The sequence below is a fragment of the Heloderma suspectum genome, chromosome 9 (genome assembly GCF_057233095.1).
Source record: "Heloderma suspectum isolate Gila_16-S chromosome 9, 16-S_ref, whole genome shotgun sequence".
Classification (NCBI taxonomy): Eukaryota; Metazoa; Chordata; class Lepidosauria; order Squamata; family Helodermatidae; genus Heloderma; species Heloderma suspectum.
The window spans coordinates 22,963,792-22,985,924 of NC_139466.1; positions in this window are offsets into that span (position 1 = coordinate 22,963,792).

Sequence of the window (22,133 nt, forward strand, 5' to 3'; positions counted from 1 at the left end):
TCGTCCGCGTATCTGAGGTTGTTGATAATTCTCCCAGCAATCTTAATTCTTAATTTGTTGGCATATTGAGTGCAGCACTTTAACAGCATCATCTTTTAGGATTTTAAATAGCTCAGCTGGAATACTGTCATCTCTGCTAGCTTTGTTGTTAGTAAGGCCCACTTGACTTCACTCTGTAGGATGTCCGGCTCAAGTTCAGCGACCGCAGTATTATGGCTATCAGGGACATTAAGATCTTTCCTGTATAGTTCTTCTGTGTATTCTTTTCACCTCTTCTTAATCTCATGTGCTTCTGTTAGATCCCTGCCTTCTTTGTCTTTTATCATGCTCGTCTTTGCACAAAACATTCCCTTGATATCTCCGATTTTCTTGAAAAGATCTCTAGTCTTTCCCATTCTATTATTTTCCTCGATTTCTTTGCATTGTTCATTTAAGAAGGCCTTCTTGTCTCTCCTTGCTTTTCTCTGGAACTCTGCATTCAGTTGGATATATCTTCCCCTTTCCCCTTTGCTTTTCACTTCCCTTCTTTCCTCAGCTACTTGTAAAGCCTCATCAGACAGCCACTTGGCTTTCTTGCATTTCTTTTTCTTTGGGATGGATTGAGTTGCTGCCTCCTTAACCATGTTACAGATCTCCGTCCATCGTTCCTCAGGCACTCTGTCTCTCAGGTCTAATCCCTGAAATCTATTCCTCACCTCCACTGTATATTCATAAGGGATATGATTGAGGTCATACCTGAATGGTTTAGTGGTTTTCCCTACGTTCTTCAATTTCAGCCGAAATTTTGCAAGAAGCAGCTCATGATCTGAGCCACAGGCAGCTCCAGGTCTTGTTTTGACTGACTGTATAGAGCTTCTCCATCTTTGGCTGCAAAGGACATAATCAATCTGATTTCGATATTGACCATCTGGTGATGTCCATGTGTAGAGTCGTCTCTTGTGCTGTTGGAAAAGAGTGTTTGCTATGATCAGCGTGTTCTCTTGGCAAAACTCTATTAGCCTTTGCCCTGCTTCATTTTGTACACCAAGGCCATGCTTGCCTGTTATCCCGGTGATTTCTTGACTTCCTACTTTAGCATTCCAATCCCTTATGATGAAAAGGACATCTTTTTTTGGTGTTAGTTCTAGAAGGTGTTATAGGTCTTCATAGAACTGATCAACCTCAGCTTCTTCGGCCTCAGTGGTTGGGGCATAGACTTGAATTACTGTGATGTTGAATGGTTTGCCTTGGATTCGTACTGAGATCATTTTGTCATTTTTGAGATTGTACCCCAGTACTGCTTTTCCCACCCTTTTATTAACTATGAGTGCTACTCCATTTCTTCTAAGGTATTCTTGCCCACAGTAGTAGATATGATGGTCACCTGAATTAAATTCACCCATGCTTGTCCATTTTAGTTTGCTGATTCCCAAGATGTCGATGTTCAATCTTGCCATCTCATGTTTGACCACCTCCAGCTTACCTTGATTCATTGATCTGACATTCCAGGTTCCTAAACAATATTGTTCTTTACAGCATCGGATTTTCTTTTCACCACCAGACACATCCACAGCTGAGTGTCCTTTCGGCTTTGGCCCAGCCGCTTCACTCTTTCTGGCGCTACTTGGAAATTCCCTCTGCTCTTCCCCAGTAGTATATTGGACACCTTCCAACCTGAGGGGCTCATCTTCTGGCTCATCTTCTGGCATCATATCTTTTTGCCTTGTGATACGTTCCATGGGGTTTTCTTGGCAAGAATACTGGAGTGGGTTGCCATTTCCTTCTCCAGTGGACCACATTTTGTCAGAACTCTCCACCATGACCTGTCCGTCTTGGGTGGCCCTGCACGGCATAGCTTATGACTTCACTGAGTTACGCAAGCCCTTTCACCACAACAAGACAGTGATCCTTGAAGGGGACAACAAAGGTGAAAAGGACATAATTTCAAATGGGAATCATACCCTTATGCCTACAGACACAAGGGCTAAAACTGGAGAGGGAGGGTGCATGCATGTAAGCCCCCCCCCCCATATTCCAGGGCATGTGAGCTGCATATTTACCATGAAGTGCTAGAAACGTTCCTAAGCACATTCAGCTGAAGAAACCTCCACATGGTTGAGAACCATCAGGGTTCTTGATTGCATCAATGCTTCTAAGCATATCCAGTCAAACACACTGAGGAACCCTTTTTAGACCTTTGCCTTGAATGCCCAAAGGTTTTTAGAAGGGCCTGTGTGCCCAGGGATGTTGGGGGCATGGCTTGTGTGTGTGCCGACTTCCCCTTGCACAGTTTTAGTCCTTGGGTATGCAGGCCAACACTAATCTCAAATGAGGATCTGATACTTGGAAGTGCTGCTGCTACCATTTTTGCAGAAATTATTTTCATCCCAGCAGGAAGTCCCTTTGCAAACCTATGTGCCATATTACTGAACAAAGTAATATATTTAGGGTGAATGTGGGCCATGGTCAAATGAGCCGTCCCACTACCACTAATAACACATCCAATTGCTAACTGACAGAAATATCCTGTGGTGAGCATAATGTACCAAAATGAATTGTTAATGTAACGTGTAAAAGCTGCCAGTCTGGTTGAAAATTGCAGCCCCTATAATTACTGGTTTGTTTCCATATTTCAGAGAGGCTGGCAAAGACGGTGGTTCTTTGGATGAGCCGCCTTTAGTAGTACAAGTTCCTACTGCGTTAGATCCCCTGGGAAACATATTGGCCAATTTCCATCATTAGGCAGTCTGCATAACTATTTTTGTCCCCACAATGCTATTCATTTGAGCACAATTCCAAGCCGTGGAACAAAATGTGGAGTGAGAACTGGTACGAGAAATGTATTTCAGGAGGAAGTATAAGAAAAACCTGGCCTATCACACTGATTTGCATTTGCAATTTGCAATGAAAATGCCTCCAAGGATCCTATTACTGTATTAATTCACATCAGATGTGTAAACTCTCCAGAGATACAATCAGAGCCTGAACTATATGCAAGAGTCTGTTGCGCATGATATTCCATGTGATCGTAATGTCTTCTATATTGATTGACTCATATCCTTGCTCCTTGGAAACAGCAGCTAATCTTAAAGAGCTGTAGCAGCTGCTGGGATGTGATTTCTGTATGATGGAGTGAAGCTTATTCAGCAATCTTGTGATGATTAAGGTAATAAGGGTAATTTATTGCCTCTTCTGTCTTAGCAATACCTCAAGCCAAAACACAAAACCACTGCTAGGTGAAAGAAGAACCAGTGGAAAGCCAGTGGATAGTGAAGGGCACCAAGTCTCTTATTAGTGATGCACACAGGAATAGGTAGTTGATTTGTAATTTATGAAAGAGCTTTTGTAAGTATGAAGATGGTTACACCTCGGCATATGGCAACTATTACAAGCCAAATATGGGGGCTGGTACTTTTGTAACACTGGAGTCAGCTGTGAGCATGGTAGCCTAGCACCATGCTGAAGGAGCTTAACAAAGTGATGATAGAAGCACAGCCTGTGGCTTACCATCAAAGGGGGTCTTTGACAGACAGACAGACAGACAGACAGACAGACAGACAGACAGACAGACAGACGAAAGGATAAGTACCATGGCCCAGACCGGGATGGGTGGAGGGGCAGAGAAGCAGAAGCATATGGTCAGGTCCACCTAGCTCAGGAGAGGGCAACCTGTGACCCTAAGCCCAGTTTCATGTGGCCCTCAGCCTAATTTCAAAAGCCCTCTGCAAGCCCTCTCAGTTCACACCTTTGGAAAGAGTGATCTGGCCCATCCCCAGCAGCCCGCTTGGTGAGGGGGAAGGGGGAGTGAGAGGAAGAGAAAATGGGGTCAGAAAAGGAGAAAAGAGTGTGGCAGAAAGAGAGGAAAAGGACTCCACCCACTTTTGGCTTTGGACCTGCCTACCAGTGGCTTCAGCCCCACCTACTGCCACATGCAGTCCCTGATAGAGTACCCCAAGGTAATGTGGCCCTCGACCAAAAAAATGACTGCCTGCTCTTGACTTAGCTAAAGCAAAAGTGTCTGCAAGAGTGTAGTATTGCTTCTGTACTGCAACATCACCCACCTATGCCTGATGTGACTCACCTTCATACATTTGAGACACAGCATCAAAATATAAAATGAAGAAGTGGTATTTTAAAAAGCGTTACTTCTCTGCTAACTGGCACAAGAACATGCCATATACAGCCAGAGTGGGCAGAGCCTATCCTAAGATACTTTAACTGAAAATGCTAGAGAAGCCTTTCCCAACCTGGTGCCCTCCAGATGTTTTGGAATACAACTCCCAGCTTTCCCAACCACTGGCCATGCTTGTTGGGCCTGATGTCAGTTGAAGTCCAAAAATCAGGTTGGGGAGGACTGCTAGAGGTTGTACCTGGAGCCACCTACATACAAAGCTCTGAGCTATGATAATATTATACTTAGCATCTACCTCTTCATTTTAATAAAATGCTATGCAATATGGATTAACTGCATGCAAATTAAAATAGTCAAATTTTGGCTGCTCAGTCTTCTCATTATGCCCAGTTTATGGTAAGCTGCACCAACAAGCTATCCGGTATTCACTACATCTCTAATGTGCCTTCTCATTTTGATACTTACGATGAACCTAACTATGAACATATGGGATGTAGAAGTTTAATCAAATGCAATGGCTGTCCTCAGAGTCGCTTCATAAATATTTATTCTTAGAACATATTGCCTCATTACGTAATACCAATTTCATAATTACTTCATTAAAGAGTACTTATGCTCTGGGATGCTTTAACCTTTATTTGGGGGAAAGTAATGAGAGACTTGGAATTTTGAATTGGCAGGGATCAGAGTTTTTAAAAGTTATAGAAGTACCACATTCCTAACATGAATCCTATTCTAAAGACCTCCAAACATCATGGAGACCTGTCGGATAGATGTGCAAGCATCTGCTGCATCAAAGTGCAGAGTGGCATCTTTCAAAAATGGACATTCAACATCCATTGTCAAGATGAAATGTTCAACCTTGGACATCTGATCCTTAACACTTGGCATTGGTCCCTTAAGGTTGCAATCACATGGTCCCTAGGATAGCATCTCCAGAGCCACTGAATAGTTTGGGTTTCCCCCTCCAAGACAAGTCCAATTCTTGGAAGGGGCCATCTGACCTCAGATACCCCTCCCACCCCAGAAACTGCTGCTCTCCTCACCTCTCCAAAATTGGCAGAGGCAAATAGGGATAGATCAGGCAATGTGTCATGGGTGGATTGGGGAAGACTTTGGATGCATAGGAGCCAAAGCTTTCCCAGTCCCCAGACACACACCTGACACCAGGGTTGTGTGGATGGGGGGTGTATGCCAGCCCTGGAACTGGCATACATCATTTCTCTCCTTCCTGGTTGCAGTTGGAGGAAAAGCATAAAAAACAAAACCCTGAACATGAAGGGAGGAAACCACCACTCCCCCCTCCCTTCTGCCTGCCTGCATGAGCCCAGGAGGACTTTGGACATGATGATTTGTAATGTCCACCTTCAGATCTCCCAGAGAAGTAGGGAATGCTGGAGAAATTAGAGAATGCTGGAGAAATTAGAGACAGACTAAAATGAGCTTGGATTTCTAAGAATCTGACCTGTGGAATCCGCTGCAGAGCGACCCCCTCAGGCCATGCAGAGTCTGTGGGCTTTCAGTTTTTTGTGTTTGTTTTTACTTTCCTGAAATTTATGCATATTTATTTGTAGGAAAATACCAGGTTTCTGCTGAGGAAAAGTTGAATGGAATGGGGGACAATATACTAAATGTTATGTACTAAGGTAAATTATGTAAATTGTTATGAAACCTCTTCCATAATTATTTGTGTACTTTTCCACATGACGAAAAAAAATTCTCATCCATCTGTGAGTGGACAACAGAACAAAAGGCACCTGACAATCCATGAAACACGAGTGGATTTTACACAGTCCGCACGTCTCAACTGGAAGCAAGTATTGCTCTTTAAGTTATGGAGAGAGCAATCCTAAGATCCTTGGAAGAGTGTCCTGGGGACCATAGGATTGTTCACAGTCCCCCTCCTGAAGCAGTAGATGCTGGTATGACTTTGGAAGGGGGACTCTGAGTTCCAGTCCCCTGCTTCCACCCTCTCATAGCCACTACAGAAAGAACCATGATGCTGCTTCCGGAGGTCACACATGCAGCCTTGGAGGGACAGAAAAAGTGGTGTTCCAGTGGGTGGGGATGGCAGGGGAAGGGACAAGCCAGGATATAAGCAATCCCATGCTCCAGCCCAGCTCCCACCAGCATGCCATCTCTAGACTGGCTCAAAGGCCCATCTAGAGGAAAAGTATTTAAATGGAGGATGGAGAGGTGAAAATACCCTCCATCACTCCTCCACAACAGCCTGGCAGGGCACTGGATATGCAGAAGCCTCTGAGATCAGAGGTTTCTTTCTAAGGTCCTGATGTTTCGGGCTTCAACTGCCATCAGGCCCAACAAGCATGGCCAGTGGTTGGGAAAGCTGGGAGTTGTATTCTAAAACATCTGGAGGGCTAAATCCGTATATATGGAAACCAATTCCAAAGAAAAAAACTACTTTGCTTTAGAGGATGCATGCTTGCATCTCTACAAAAATTATCTTAGAAGAGACCCTACCCTTCTGTCACACATAGGCGCGAATGTCTCCTTTAATAAGGCACTTGCTACCTGTAGGTTGTACTGAAACAAATAATACATTGCCTGGCCACAGTCACCCATGCCCTGGTAACTTCTGGGTTGGATTACTGCAATGCACTTTACATGGGACTGCCATTGAAGGCAGTTTGGAAACTGCCACTAGCCCAGAACACTGTGTCTAGACTGCTCACAGGGTGAAGAGATCGTATCTCGCCTGCATTGAACCAGCTCCAGTGGCTCCCAGTAAGTTTCCAAACTCAGTTCCAAACTACCAGACCAGCTCCTTTTTCCAGCCTAGCACTTGTAGCTGGAGACCAACTTTGATATTTGATGTACAGGATACTTAGAGAAGATCAATTCTATATATGTTACACTTACTAGCCATTTATAGAACTCACAAGTCTTATGAATCAGGATCTCAGCATTATTCTAATGTCTTCATGTCATGGTGACATTTTTCCCCCTTTGTACCAGCTAAATGTTTCACTTTAGGATATAGATAGAATTTCCCCTTTGTGTTGGTATCATCACTTTATTACAGTCATAAGACCGTTAAAATACAAAAACACAGCAGAACTCAAAAAATGCAATTTATCCAATTAAGCAAATACAGTCAGTCAGTTGAGCTCTTATATACACAGTGATTAGAAAAACATTAGCCACTTGTTCAGTACTTTGTAGGACCTTATCTGATAGACAAGCCATTACCAATCTTGTGTAAGTAAATATGGCAGACAATTGGGAGCTTGTAGTAAAATCCTATTTTGCCCTTTGTTGTTCAGCAGAAAATCTGGATGAAGGAGACTGGCCAACATCTGTACAGGCATAATTGTCTCATTAAGCCACCTCAGTTATGTTTATATGTAGGTCATTTATCAATTGGTCCAGTCATGCTTTGAATGGAAGAGCAGTTGCCGGAGTACCATTTGAGGAAGTGGTCAACCTGCATTCTGTTGATCAACTTTTTCCCTTTGTGGCCAGCATTATGTAGCTTCAGCTTCTGCTTCATAACCCCTTGCAAACTTGAGTTAATGTGACCTATTATTTTAATGTTTCAAACAGGTTGTTTCACTTGACAGATCAGATTACTGTGAAAAACACCCACCCACTTGGTTTGCATGTAACAACAAGCCACTGAAGCCACACTGTGGATGAATTTCCCTGCATGGTTTCTCATTGTGGCAGCGTTCACCATTTTCAATATTCGAGCTGCGTCAGGAGCACACTTTAGTTTGTTGTTATGTGCCAACCTGGTGAGGGTGACCAGTTGAGGTAATTAACAAGCCACTTGCAAACCTAACATAGCCCATGTGTTCTGGGTGGCTTGTCAACCACCTCAACAACCCACCCTCATCAGGTTCGCACATAAGGACAAGCTACGGTGTGTCCCCGCCATAGCTCGAATATTCAAAATGGCAGTGGCCACCCAGTGAGAAGCTCTGCATGGAAATTCACCCATGGTGGCTTCTTGTTATGTGTGAACCAGGCCATCACATTTCTGAAGTATCTCATTATAAACATACTCTTAATTTTTTACCAATATTGTCATTTTTCTCATAAACTATCATGTATCATATTTGCTTTCTGTGACTGAAACATTTATCATTTTTAAAATATACGTTATGTAGAGAAAGTTGATAGAGAGAAGTCCTTCTCTCATGATACTAAAACTCAGAAACATCCAATGAAACTGAGATCAAACTCTATTATTCACACAACATGTATTGGTAATTCACTGCCAAAAATGTCCACTAGTTTTGATGGTTTAAAAGGGGGATTAGAAAAATTAATGGGGGAGAGGACTGTTAATAGTTATTAGTTATGATGGCTATGCTACTGAATACCTGCATTTGGGCTCTCTAGAGGTATCTGTTTGGCCACTGGAAGCAGGATGCTGCGCTATGTAGAAGGTCTCTGGTTCAATCTGCAGCATCTTCAGGTAGGGCTGGAAAAAATCCTGCCCTGAAACATTGGAGAGCTGTTGCCAGTCAGTGTTGGCAATATTGGGCTAGATGGACCAAGGGTCTGAGTCAGTATAAGGCAGCTTTCTATGTTTCCATGATTAGACAGACCTGATACAGCATGTCCTTTCTTATCAATCAGTAATCAATCAATCAATCACTGTATTTGTATATTGCTTTTCCATACATGGTATGCTCAAAGTGGTTCACAACAGCATGATGAAAAAAATTACATTCCTATCCATATTAAAGAAAAGTCATGAAGGACCAGGAACAACGGAATGGAACAACCTTGGTTGTTATAGAAATCTGCTTATAGAATCTGCTTATAGAAATCTGTGGGACTCATGAAAAAGAGAAGACAATAAAGGAATGAAACAGGATGAATTAATATATTGCCCTGGAATAGAAATAGAAAATAAAGGCGAGGAGAAGAAGAATCTTGAAACTGTTTGAGCTGGGGGAGGGATTGGGGAGGGATCTTGAATTAATATTAATGTGTTTTTTGTAATTTCTTTTTTGGGGGGAAATAAAATATATAAAAATTATACAGAGACGTCAAAAAAAGAATAATTTTATAACAAGTACATCATAAAACATCAATATCGAAACCATGAATAATTCCATTACCAACAAAAACAAAATGGAATGCCCGCTGACCTTGTAGTTTGTAGCTGCATCAGAGTGTAGCCTTTTAAAGATCTTCACAGAGAGGCAGGGCCAGTTGTTAATCCCAGATGTTAATAGGAACAGGATGAAACGCCCTCTGGCCTAGATGGCAAACAGTAGGTAGCAGAACTCTCTCCTCTGGTGATGGTGAAAAAAGCAGCAGCAGGAAGCCCTTTTGAACCTGTACAGAGGGAGGTAATGCCAGTCCCTGGTATTGGTAGGAAAAGGGTAAAACACCCTCTGGCCTTGATGGCAAGTAGGTAGCCTACTTATGTTCTTATGAATCTACTGCCTGAAATACTTTTACCTGCATATACCAGGGATCAAACTTGGTACCTTGTGCGGACAATGCATATGCCCTCTGTCCCAGAGCTATGCCTCTTACATTCACAGGCCTGCAATCCAGCCCTATGTGCCCAGGTACATAGGAATGCAGCCCTGAATTCTTCATGTTATATACAGGCAACGTACATTACGGCAGAGATTCATCAACAGAGGTTCACCGACAATATTAAAACCGCTTTCAAATTCTATTTAGGTTGAGTAAGAGGCATCTTTTTTCTAAGCTACATAATTTCTAAAGGAGAACTAAGTTTATTATTAAAGTGGAACCCTTTTGTTGCCCAGTGACAGTCATATATGCCTTCTTCCTATGCGGTCAAATTAAATATGAGATGGCTGGTAGGATTCATTTAGATACTTACTTCTTCCTTTAAACTGGCATTCTTCCAAGATATCATATTCCTGATATTAATCATGTGTTTTAATAGTTATGACACATGAAAAAGGGGTCAGGGTTAAGTGATTCTGCAAAAATTCAGGTGCTTTCAAGGCCCTCTGAAATTGCCCTTGTGCTTGGCACCTAAATTGTTCCTCTCTCTTAAAGCATTATTTATAGTGCCATGGCCACTTTAACAGAGTACCAAATCACAAGAGGCATAATCCCTTTCACATAAAGAAAAAGGACCGCTCTGAAGGATAAACTTCCTCATTTCAGTGGCTTTCGGCCAACTGGATAATGAAAACCTATTACATCTCTTTGCTTTTGTGTTAGGGGGCCAAACATACTAAGTGTAAAATACAGCAGTGTTCTTTACACCTAAGAAATTACACTTCTGCATAAGGATGTCAGAATGTGCAGAACCAGACCCTTTCTAGGCTTCCCACACACATCCTCAGCTGTTGTCCCCAACCAACCCAAATTCCCCTTGACATTTGCTTTAGGGGGAATGTGGTAGCAACTCTATTTTAACAAAAGCCAACATTTCCTGTCCATTAGGAGCAACCAGGGCTGGCATCACTGGGCACCTGCTGAGGCCCCCACATGCCTATGCCCCCCTGCCACCCCCAGAACCACTCACTGGAGCCTCCTGGTCCTACAGCAATGTGCTGTTATCCATTTCCCCAGGCTGTGAGAAGTTCCAGGGGCAGTACTGTCTGGGTTTGCTTTGCATTGGGTGAGAGAATATTGGAGACTTGCAGCATTTATAAATATACGAGCAGGGCGTAAGTGGAGGAAAACAGCAAGCACACCTACGAGGAAGCGGATCAGCTAGAGCAGATGCCCAGATAGGAGCCCTGCATGCTCAAGGTGCCTTTGGACAACTCACTGCTCTCTTTGGTTGCTTGCATGCTAGCAGACCAGGCTCCAGGTTTGAGGAGGCCCTGGGCAAAGTGTCTTCTGGTGGGCCTCTTGCTCGGTCACTGAGCCTTTGCAGGCTCACCTGGCTACAGTGGCAGTGCTCTGATCAGCAGCATCATGCAACTCAAGTCTCGCCACCGTTTGAATTTTCAACATTCAGTGGGAAAATAAATGGGTGGCTGCAATATGAAACTCACTTACTAGGGAGTAAGCCCCATTGGCGGCAGTAGTACTTACTTCCCAGTATACATGCATATGATTGTGCTGCTAGAAACAGGAAAACTGAGCAAATAGCCAGGCGATATCCCTCCTTCAATGGCTAGTGCCTGAATAACACTGTGCAGAACATACTGTAACACTATTTCTGTACTCTGTATTTTTTGTACCTTCCCCAACCTGGGTCCCTCCAGGTGCTTTACAACCCCCATCAGCCCCAGGTGCTTTACAACCCCCATCAGCCCCAGCCAGCATGGCCAATGCTTGTGCGTGACGAGAGTTGTAGTCCAAAATAACTGGAGGGGACCAGGTCGGGGATAGCTGATCTATTCTAATCTCAGCACTGCTCCAACCAACCCAAGCCCCCAGTTCAATTCCTTCCATGGAGAAGGAAACCAGAAGGATGAAAACATTTTCTTTAAGGGATGCCAGATAGAACATTTTCTTTAAGGGATGCTGGTGGCAACCGCCTCACTCCTACCTGAAAGCATCATTAGCTGACCTCCTTCGATCCTGCTACAGGTTGGTGGCTTGGATCTGTATGATCCCCTGTTTCTCTCCCAACTTATACCCATTCCATTCTATTCTACAACTGGGATCTTTGATTTTGTGTGTCTCCCCCCCCCCCCATAATGGCTCTTATTCCCCTTCAAAGAAAACTCTATGGATTTGGCAGGATTCCTTGCCTCTGAAGTCTCCGCAGTAGGAAGCAAATCTTATTTCCAATGTGTCATCTGTGCACAGTATTTGAAAACAGTGTTTTTGTTTAAAAACACCGGTATTTTTAAGTCTAATATAGGGGTGGTTAGGCATTTTGCTGATGGAGTGACGGTATCTGTAAGGCATCACACCACAGCCAAGAACCCACTGAAACTCTTAATAAGGTGTACTCGCTGCAGCTCATAGCAGTTTTGTATAAAGGCTGCCACTGTTAACAGAGATGTAAGAAAAATATTGGGGAGAGCAGCCAAAAGGAGAGAAGCAGATTCTTCGACCTCTTCTTTTGCAGTTGGAGAAAACCACACTGTTTATGTGAGGTGGAGCAGTCTGGGACAATCAGCTTGAACAGTCATGGTTTCTATTGGCCACGCTGTGTAATGACCATTTCTCTGGGCAGCCCACTGCAAACACCTACTGGATAACATGTTAGTATACTGCTTGCAAGTATACATGCAAGCAGCAAGGCCCTCTTCCTGGCCTGGCATTACCACCCAACACTCTTAGGTAGCTGCTGGGTCCCCAGGGCCCATCAATGGCTAGTGGTCATGATGGCTATATACTACCTCCAGTATCATAGGCAGTATGCCTATGTTGGGGAACATGGGTATGAAGGTGTTATTGCACTCATATCCTACTTGTCAGTTTCCCACAGGCAGCTGGCTGGCTGCTATATGAACAGAACGCTGGACTGTATAGACCCTTGGTCTGATCCAGCAGAGCTCTTCTTACGTTCTTAATGACATGGGCCTCCTTTAAACTCACATTTTTGTTGGTGCTCCAGCAAGGACCAGGCTGCTGGATCCGGGATCCACTGTCACATTATTTTCCCCCAGTACCCTGGAGCAATGCTACATTGGGGGAACTCATTCGGAATTTAAAATGGTAGCAGCTCCCAGACCCATTGGGACCCATTGGATGACGTCTGCTCCTGCCTGATGCTGCTCTGCCAGGTAAGCTCACCAGGGGAGTAAGCCTGGAGCTGGCCCTTCTGCCAGTACCATATCACAGTACCATACGAGCCACTCTCCCTGCCCCCACTGTGAGCCACATTGCTGGAGAGTGTGTGAATGAAGTAACCACATGGGCAGACCATGTGGGCAGACCATGGGGAGAGGGACTGCACTGCAAGTTTGTACTGAACTCCCCCCCCCCAAATGATGCTTGGGCCATTACTTCAGAGAATTGCTGTGAGGATAAGAGAGGGAATTGTCTGCCACCCTGGGCTCCTTGGAAGAAGTGTGGGATAAAGAGGATTAACTAATTATAACAAGCCACACTACACAGTCGTATGAGTGTATTTGTAACATTATCTGTGCCTTCCTATCATTGCTGGCTTACACTTACATTTAAAGTGAAGAATAAATGATCAGGAGTGACATTGCTGTTCATGTGTCTTCACCTGGCTGGTCAGCAGGGCCGGGTGTAAAACTGCAAAGGGCTGGATCACCATTTCCCCAAGTCCCATCCCAACACCATTTTACCAGATTCATTGCCTTGCCTTCCCTCAACTGCACTGGGGTCAGTTCCGGACAAAATTTGCACAGCTGCTTTGGGTATTCCCAGCGAAGGGATGCTACTTCTGCTCATATAACAGTCTGCGCCTCTTGTCAGCCTGTCTCAGAGGAGTCTGCCATAAGCAGGTGCAGCTGCGCAGGCATCCATTTGCGGAAAGGAGCAGATCCTGGCTCAAAAAGAATTTGGCAGCGCACGGTATTACTTTAGCACGTGTCCGTGCTTCATGCTGTCTTGCCCTTGAGGAAGAGAATAATTCTATGTTGCACACAGGTGCAGCTGGTGATTTATTTATTTTTTAAAGCATGTAGCTCTTTGGATCCTTGCATGGGATTGAAATAGGCAAGACACCAAGAGACTTCTATTGAAATCGCTGTAGGATGAGATCTACAATGACAGCTTTTCAGTCACCCAGTAGATGGAGAAATGAATGAATACTCCCTGTCCGCTTGAGAAATTTTGACTGCTAGTTATCAGTGGGCCCAGTCATATTCCATGCTGCAGAAGCTCACATGTTCCAGTCCAATTTGATGCTATACTCAGTATAAATTGATAAACATGCCTTTGGACTATAAGTTGGTCTGTTAGGTTGGGTGCTGTTTATAGTCTGGTTTTAATTGTGTTTTTAATGCATTAGTTTTATCATTGTTTCTGTATGTCTGTCTGTCCATCCATCTATTTATCTATCTATCCATCCATCCTACTACTTAGTTATTTATTTAAGATCCTATGATTGTAAGCCACCTTGCATGCCATTATCTTGGTAGAAAAGTGGGGTACAAATAAAATCAATCAGTCAATGGAGGGAGCAATCCTATGGCCCCTAGACAGAGGCTGGGGAGGCCAGAAGATATTTCAGATCCCTGAATGTGAGCTCCCCTCCCCCTGATGGCTGGTGCAGAGAGAACTGTACTGGCTGCATCTCCGAGCTCCCAAAATCAACCTCAGAGAGGAGGGCAAGGCAGCATGCCGATGGGTGGGAGGGAACTGGGAGGACCAGCTTATTATGTATCCTCAGGCCTCCCCAGCCTCCTTCCCTCCTGCTCTGACACACCCCAGCTAGATGGGTGAAAAAGCCCGTCTAGCCAGCTACAGAGTGGGAGGATATCCTACCCTTCCTTGTAAGGAACTGAAGGTGGCTACAAGTACACAGGTTGTGACTTTGTTCACTCATGTTTGCATGCAGGGGAGTTTTGATTTTCATATTTGAGCTATTTCACATGTGCACACACACATACCTGTCATGGAGAATGTTATCTGTTCAAGCTTGCCTTCTGAATGTTCAAACATGAGCTCAATTTCACACTAAAGGTTTCTCTCATGCAAATAAGGTAGTCAAATAACAGCATGTTGATCTGTGTGGATGGAGTCATGAATGGGATCTCTCCAGAGCCTACAACAGCTTTCGTCAACCTGGCCATGTGTTGTTCAACACATCTGGGGGACACCAGGTTGGAAAAGGCTGGCCTGCTAGGTTGCATTCTGGTGTCCTTGTGCCAGAAGGCTGATTCTCTTCCTGGAGAAAAGAAGTCTCCCTTCTCCTAATGATGGTTCCAAACTATGTGTTGGCTAATGATGGCAGGAGGGGGAAAAAATCCCTCTTCAAAAGGGTGGATTCAGATAACCATATTTGGCCTGAGGCTGCTGATCAGCATTTCTAATCTGAAGGCAACCACAGAGAGAAGTTAACACCTTGCAGTTTGGCAGCAGCTTGGCTCCTAAGATTAAGTTAACTTAAAGAAGCTTGCAGATGGCAAGTTTCCCTGCCTCTCCCTCTTCCTGCAGGCCCCTGAAGTCTCTCTGGAGGGTCAATGATCAGGAGGGAAGGAGGGCTGGGAAACTCCTTCTGTGAACTTCTTTAAGGTAAGTTAACCTGGGATCCAAGCCCAGTATGGATTGATCCCCCTTCCCCCTCAGACCTCCATGCCCCCTCACCTATTGTTCAGAGCTCCCCCCCCCAAGAGGCTCTTTGAAGGTGATGGTGGTTGCAGGGGAGGAGGGAATGGGAAACTTTTCTTCTGTGAACTTCCTTAAGTTAACTTACCTCAGGATCCAAGCCAGTGAATGGAGGTGGAGGGAAAAAACCCTGGAATGGCTGTCAGTGGGGATAGGATGGCGAAATGCGGTGAAGAGGACAGGGCTCCTATACATCATTTACTAGTTGGAGAATTGTTTGAGAAGTCTTACCCCCGGAATGCCAAGTTATTTTTGTACCTACCTGCTAAATTTCAAATGCTGGAGAGAACGTGAAGTAGGATTTCGGATATTGTTGATCCAAGCATGCAGGAAGGCACAAGGGAGGAAATGGTCTTTAAGATATCCTGGCCACAGACCATGCAGGAGTTCAAATTGTGAATCCTCTGCACAATTAATATAATGCCCCACCCCAGCTCTTATAGAGGAAATAAAATTGCCTGCCTTCTGCAATACCTATAACCTTTCTGTTCCCCTGCGACTGCTGCAAAAACTGCGAGTGGTGTGCGCAGTGGCTGTTTCCTTCTGTCAGAGCACATCAACCTTCCAAGTTAATGCATAACTTTCCTTCTTCCTCCCAGCTCTACCTTTTTTTACCTCCATCACAACCTTTGTTTTGGGTCACTGAGCCTGACATCCTCTCTTGTTATTGGAGTTTTACAGTTCATCAACTAAAAAAGGCCCTCCAGTTCTTAGCACAGATGTGGCAGACAAGCCATATTTAAGGACTCATTCTATACATAAACTGAGCCACTGTGGCAGAAGGTGAGCAAAATGGCATTTGGAAAGAGACTGATGATGTGCAGAAATGCTTCAGAGATCTTTATCTTTTTTTACACTTCTAGTCTCATCTAGGATTTCCAGTTATTTTTGGTAGCAATGACCAGGTGCTGCAAAGGCATGTGCTGGATTCAAAATTCCCCCAAATCCCTTCATTCTCGAAAGTGTCCAGCAGTACTTTTAAGGCTAACACATTTGCTGTACCATGCACTTTGATAAGCTTTCCTGGCCATTTTGTAAGATTATTTAGCTAGTCAACTGCTTGGTTGTTTATATTAAGAACATAAGGAGGGCCAAGTTGAATCAGAGAAAAAGCCTATCTAGTCCAGCATTCTTTTCACGCAGTGGCCATCCAGGTGTCTATGGGAAGGCCACAAGCAGGACATGAGTGCAACAGCACCCACCCAGTTGTGTTTCCCAACAACTGGTATTCTGAGGCACACTGCCCCCAATACTGGGGGTAATATACAGCCATCATGACAAGTAGCCATTGATAATTTTATCCTCCATGAATTTGTCTAATCCGCTTTTAAAGCCATCCAAGTTGGTGACCATCACTCCATCTTGTGGAAGCAAATTCTGTAGTTTGACTATGCGCTTTGTGAAGAAGTACTTGCTACTTCCTTTATTTGTTCTGAATCTACCACCGTTCAGCTTCATGAGTAGTATAGCCATGCAATAAAAAATACAAATAAGGGATTTTTTGATCAGCTGAGACTGGTAAAAGTGCATCTGAAGGAAAGTGTGATCTTTGTCCTGTCTAAGGGACAAACTAGACCTTCACGTAATACGTAGAATACAGCTACCTACTTGTTTACATTCTAACAGGGGCAGGGAGGCAGTCTTTATCAGGGATTCAGCATGCAGGGAGTGGAGGCATATCTCTCCCTCCTCAGCACCATCGGGGAGAAAATCCCCCCTTCCAAACTGTGCTAGGAGCCTTAGAAAAACAAGTTCCCTTTGACGCCAATGCTACCTTTTTTCCTAAGTGTTCTAGCCACATGGAAGAATTTTTGTTGCAATCTCATGAAGGAAGAAATAAGCCTCCCCTCCCCATGTGGTGAACTCCCATAAGTATTGCCCCCCCACACACCTGTAATTAATTAAAATAGAAACAGATGTAGCTTCACATATGCATTAAATGTCATGTGTAGCTTGGCCCTTAAATAAAGATTTCTTTCCAACTTGAAAGTCTGCATACTCTTTCACTGACAAGTCAAGCTAAGTAGTTTTGGTCGCTGTTCTGTGTATCTCACCACAGATACAGAAAAGATGAGCAGAAAATCTTCCTTGGATCAACTCCAAGGTCAAGATGGCAACTGCTTTCCATAGCCAGATAGAACTGTGGGGGAATTCATGTTCAAGGTAATCTTTGATGGGAAATTTGGCAAAGAACAATCCAAAATTCTGACACCAGAACAATTTGAAAAGATGCAGTTAGGTGGTTGGAACAAGAACAGTGAACAGAGATCAAGGCACCATCTCCAGTCTGTTACAAATGAGGTTAAATCAAGGTCTGACACTCCCTGTCTCAAGGGCCCTCTTTCTCCATATTGGGAACAACAACGCCCTGGTGAGACCTTCACAACATCTTGGCAGTCTTTTTGCTTGGCTGTGAAACAAACAAGGATTTACAAGGAGAAATGTGAATAAGATAGAATGTGCCAGCCATCAATCACCCTAATCAGCTTGCTTATATTTTATTTGTCTAAATTTCCCTGCAGCCATTTATCATGTCATGCTTCTGCATTATAATAAATGTAGGGCTGGGTATTGCCCTTAACAATTCACCCAATCCCACAGAGCTCACCAAAGGGTCTGGGTTGATGCCAACACATGCCTAATCATCTTAATCACAGGAAAGAGAATCCATGATACCAAAGTTAATCACAGCTCAACTGACAAACTGACACATTACAAGAGAAAAAAGGGGGGAAAAGCACAAGCAACACATAACTGAAATGTACAAATAAATAAATAACAAGACTAGCATCTCAAAAATATAGCACTGTTGACTCCTTCAGAGTGTTTGACGAACTCGTAACACTTAGCTGGGTAAAGCTGGACTTCACTAAGCAACAAAGGCAACAGCATTAACAAAACACATAAACAAAACCAAATTTGCTCTGCCTCTAATTCTTTGCTTTAAAAAAAAGGGGGGGGAGGCACGAAATTGGGCAATAGAAGGAGATGGATATGTGGGGACAGGGGAGCTTCAAATGTTCTCAGCCCCATTGGCTTACAAAGTATTGGGACAGACAGGGTCTTCTCCATGACGGCACCTAAAATCTGGAATTCCTTTACTCAAAAGGACCATGGGACTCATTCCTTCTCTATTTTCCAGCAAAAACTATTCTTTTTTGCCAATTTTTTTTATGACTGAGGATGTTGTCTTTGTGCTTGATATTTACCACTTTGCTATTTTGTATATTTGGATTTTATTGTTTTGTATTTGGATAGTTATTTTTTATTTCATTGTTGTAATTGTAATTTAACTCAGTGTGTATTGATTTGGGGGCATTTTAGCCCCAAAGCAACACAGAAATAAACTTTAACTTTTAACCCAATGTCTCATAGAATGGTAAACCTGGGAATGAGCCCTAGTAGCAACATACTCCTTCTTGAAACCATACTGACTATACTGTCTCACCACAGCTCAGAACGAAATAAACCCTTTCCCTTCGGTGTCATCCGTGGTATGAGTGGAAGTTAATGTACAGACAAGCTTGTACTTTTTCAGGCTGTTGCTATATATGCCCTCTGAATGACTTCCATCTCTGCAGAGCTGTTCTTTGTCACTCACTGCTTAGCACAGTAGCTTATTTTGCAGCATTTCTTAAGCTTCTATGCTTCCCCATTCAAAAGAATGTGGGAATTTTACCATTTTATGGCTGTTGAAGGGAGTACCAAGGTAGTGTTATTTACTATGCCATACCATCCCCATAGGTTGTAATAAGGTATTAATTTGCTTTATGGTTTAGAAGGGAAAGAGGATTATGAGTTTAGACTTAAAAAAAATGCCTCTGTGAAAAGCCACGCAAGACCTAACGAACCACACATGACAGATCGCACCATCTCCCCATTTCCCAATCCTCAAGTCATTGTTCCATTAAATCTCACTAAATCATCACATCTATGTACTTGATTATTGTATGCTAGCTTCCTTCGCTGTCAGCATTAAAGTGACCATAATTCCTCAAAACTGAATGCATGACCTTGATGTTTGTCCTGTTGAGTGTACGAAAAGAAGCTTCGGTCGTGCTCTCTAATCAGTCACTGAAATGTATGGTTGCTTCAGTCATCTGCTCAGAAATAAGGCCTCACAACTAGGGCTGTTGGAGAAATCCTCAACAGAACCAAATGCGTTTGGATTTTGATGAATCTGAGCAGCAGACTGTACAGCAGACTGGCTTTCCCCTGTCTGCTGACTTTTAGACCATTTTTCTAACTTTCCCAATGTTGTGCAAATTTCATCATAGAGAAATATGCAAAAAATAAAAACACCATCCCCAAATACGCATTTCTCCACAGGCTAAAGTGTGAAAATCCACATTTGGGGGGATTGTGTGCATTTGTGCATGTGCAAATTTGTGCAAATTCACATTTGTGTAAACTTGGGAATAAAAAAAATCCGATTCTGTCAATGAACAGACTGTGGGAAAAAGGGCACGTGACCATCATCGAAACACAGACAGAATGGATTTTACACAATCTACACAGTGCTACTCACAGCTCATGATGCAGGGGAACCAATAATGATTGTTCATTACTTGGAGTACAAATCAAGTCTTGGAATCCTGTATGTGACATACAGCTGTGTAAAGTTAAATTCTATCTCACCACACCAGTGAAGAGTGCAGAGATGATCATTCTGAAGCGAAAGTTGCACTGGGGCAGGGATGTGGAACCACTGGCCTGCAGACCTAATCCAGCAGCCTCCAAGCCCCAAGCCCCAGAGGAATCGTTGCTGTTACCTGTAATCTGAGATCCGAGATAACAGCAGAGATGGAGGTGGCGGGGGACCTGGCCAGCACTGGAAAGAGCCGCCGCTCTTCCTGGGTCCAGCTGAATGGCTTTGGGCAGCACAAACTGCCCCCCACAGAGATGGCACAGGAAAAGCCAGGGACTCGGTTGGTGCCAGGAGAAGCAGCCACTCTTTCCAGCACTGGCCAAGTCCTTTCGTGCAATGCATGGAGCCAGGAACATTGCCAGTGCCAGGACGAGCAGCTGTGCCTCCCAGAGCCAGCCAAGTCCTTTTCTCCTTCCTGGGAGAGGCACGGAACTTCATGTCTCTCCCAGTGCAGAGAAAAAGCAAAATCGGTGGGGCAATGATGTCAGTGCAGATGGCCATCATCATCCAGTCCATGGAGGGTCTGGTGGGGGGTGATTCAGCCCCCACTTACTTTGTTTATTTGTTTATTAGTTTATTATTTATTACATTTATATCCCACCATTTTTCCTCTTTAAGGAACCCAAGGCGGCTTACATTATCCTCCTCCTCTCCATTTTATCCTACAACAACAACCCTGTGAGGTGGGTTGGGCTGAGAGTGTGTGACTGGCCCAAAGTCACCCAGTGAGCTTCCATGGCCGAGTGGGGACTAGAACCTGGATCTCCTGATGCCCACATGCTAGAACAGTTCTGCACTCCTAGTGTCAATTGTGACACCCCCAGTCTTTTCATAGGAGTGCTTCTGGAGAAATAGGCAAGAGGTGAGGTCCCTTTAGATTTTAGTGATTCTAGCAGAAGTGTATGCAGAAAAAACATTACATCATTTGAAGATGCGTGGGTGGGGCAGTCCTGCCAGGTAGGGATGTTAGAGAATTCCGCCACGGACTCCAATGAGGAGTCCATGGCGGAACGAACCACCCACCTCTGGCACCCCGAGAAGTTGCCGGGGACCACCCGCCAGGTCCAGTCCATCCGCTGCCATCCTGCGAAAGAAAATGGTGTCCGGCGTAGCGGACGCCATTTACGTAGGGATGTACGAAAGTCACTTACCTTTTCGAAGGGTGACATTTGTGGTGGGGGGGAGGTGCTCCGTACCTCCCCCCGAAATCCTACCCTGGCCAGCTCTGCTCCGCGGCGATTCCGCGGAGCTGCCGGCTGGGTGCATCCGCACGGCAGGTCTGCGGCCGCCATTTGCGTCCCTTCGCTGAGCCGTGATAGGCTACGTAAATATTTACGTAGCCTATCACAGCTCAGCGAAGGGATGCAAATGGCGGCTGCTACGCCATTTGCATCCCTGCTCTGAGCCTTGATAGGTTACGTAGATACTTGATAGGCTATGTAGATACCAGGGCCAGAGCTTCCACTGCTGCTGGAGCTGCCAGAGCCACAGCCAGGTAGGCTCCGTTTCGCGGGGCTTTCGTGGGGTGGTGGGGCGGGTTGCTCCATTCCGCCATGAATTCCGGGGGGTCAAATTCACTGGAATTCGGCCTCCCTGGGATCCGTGGCAGAATTCTCTAACATCCCTACATTTACGTCCCTGCTTTTTGCCATGATAGGCTATGTAAATCTTTATGTAGCCTATGATGGCAAAGAGCAGAGACTAGGGATGTCAGAGAATTCCGCCATGGATCTCGGTGAGGCCGAATGCCAGTGCATTTGGCCCCCTGAAATCTGTGGCGGAACGGCCTGCCGCTGTCAAGGGCTCCTTGGAGGCCTCTCTCAGTCTAATCCAGTAGCCAAGTCCAGACACAGACAAAGGGATTCCTTTCAAAGCTTTATTCTTCTTTTACAACTTAACAACTCTACAGGTAGCAACTAGATCTGAGCAGCAGAGTACCTATGCCCTAAGTTGAAACAGTTGGTCCCCGTTTGAAAGGGAATTACTGGCAGACCCCTGAACTTAAGGACTAGGGAGAGTCCCTCCCCTTTTCCCTCGGATCCTCTGGGCGCAGCCTTTGTTTGCGCGCCAACCGGGCACTACGCCTCCTTTCCATGCCCTCCATCTGCCGCCACGCTCTGAGTCTGCGTCGCGCATCCACCAAGTCTGCTATCTGTGCTCGGTCACTCCCTGGACTGCTTTCTAATCTAGGAATGC